Below are 1,708 nucleotides of genomic sequence, written 5' to 3'. Positions count from 1 at the left end.
TATATATATATATATATATATATATATGTTTAAGGCATCTGATAAAATTTTCTTTTGAAAAATTTTATCCTCATATTAGAAGTATATATATATGTGAGTGTGTGCCTATTTGTGTGCATGACAGGCTTCTTTCAGTTTCCATCTCCCAAATCTTCTCACAACGCTTTGGTGATTCGCGTCTACAGTTGCCAAAGCAGTGGGATTGAATCCGGAATCATCTTGTTGAGAAGCAAATTTCTCAGCACACAGCCCACGTTTGTGATGTTAAAATTATAGTTTATGGAAATGTGAGACATCACAATGATTTGTAATTTTATCGATAATGGATTTGTGTTGGTGGTGAGGGTCAGCAGTTGGATGATTTATATTCCAACGATTTGATGACAGGGTTGATAACCTGTTTTCCAGTGGCCAAGATTAGTGAGAGGAAGAATGGAGAAGAAACTACGATCTGTGAAGTACAGTCGACCCGTAGCATTAGTCTACAGTTTCTGTCTACAGAATTTCACATGCTTTTGTTTTTACAGAATACATTATAAAATGTAGCCTACTGTGAAAGAGTAGATAGTCATGCCTGGGATATCTTTCTCCGTGCATTTGCTAATTCAGGCCTAATTTAGAGCTAAACAACAAAATCAATAACACTAGACAATATGTTTCTGGTTGTCAAATAAATTCGTTCGTTGCTGGAGTGGGGTGTTTCTCATTAATTTTAACTCTATACGAACTACATATGAAGGGCTGCTGAAAAGTTCCTGACTTTGGGTAGAAGAAAATACAGAAGGATCAGTTAATTATGATTTTATTCAACATATTTGTCTCCCAGATTTATACACTTATTGCAGCGGTCCTTCAATTTTTCTAGGGCCTGTAAAAGAACTTGGAAGTTTGGGATTCCAACCATGTCCTTCGCTGTATCCTTAAAGTCAGGAAATTTTCAGCATCCCCTATACTTAGTCTTCACGTCAACTTTATTAGTATTCTTATTTTAGTGTCCTTTGTCTGAAATCTTTCGTCACACATCCTGTAACCTTTTCAACGACTCTCCATTCCACGTGTCTCTTCCTGTTCTGTTTAGTTCATTCTGTCTTTCTTTTACCAACAATTTTTATCTCCGTCGGTTACGACGACGAGTGTTCCAGTTGATCTTATCAACGTAACAGCCTGCTCGTGAAATTAACGTTCAAGTGGCTGAGCCTTCCACAGACACGCGTATCCTTAACGTAGTTCTCATTGAGATTCAACATGACATAGTACATCATAAGGTTGGCCCTTTGAATTATAGATACAATACATTTTTGCCAGCGGAGAAAACTGGAGCAACGTGAAATAAAGTCCTTTGCTCAAGGGTAAAACGCGTCGCCGGGAATTGAACTCACGATCTTACGAGCGTGAGCCGAATACTCTAACCGCTAAGCTACATGCCTTCACAACAACAGTTTTAATAAATCAGTCACTAATATATTCTCCTTCACTGTTAACGACTTCTTGCCAATGTTCCACTGGTTTGTCGATGCCTTGACAGCAGAAATTATCGAGCCTTGACTCAAAGAATCCATTGAGTCTCGATTTTAGCTCCTCGACTTAGCACACTGCTCGAAAACGACTAAAAAAGGCAATCATCCAAAGGTACCACACCAGGAGAATACGGTGGGTGTGGTAGAAGTTCCCAATTGGTAGAAGTTCCTAATATAAGAAGAAACAGGGA

This window comes from Octopus bimaculoides, chromosome 24 (genome assembly GCF_001194135.2).
Source record: "Octopus bimaculoides isolate UCB-OBI-ISO-001 chromosome 24, ASM119413v2, whole genome shotgun sequence".
Taxonomy (NCBI): Eukaryota; Metazoa; Mollusca; class Cephalopoda; order Octopoda; family Octopodidae; genus Octopus; species Octopus bimaculoides.
Note: the sequence above shows the minus strand (reverse complement) of the source record.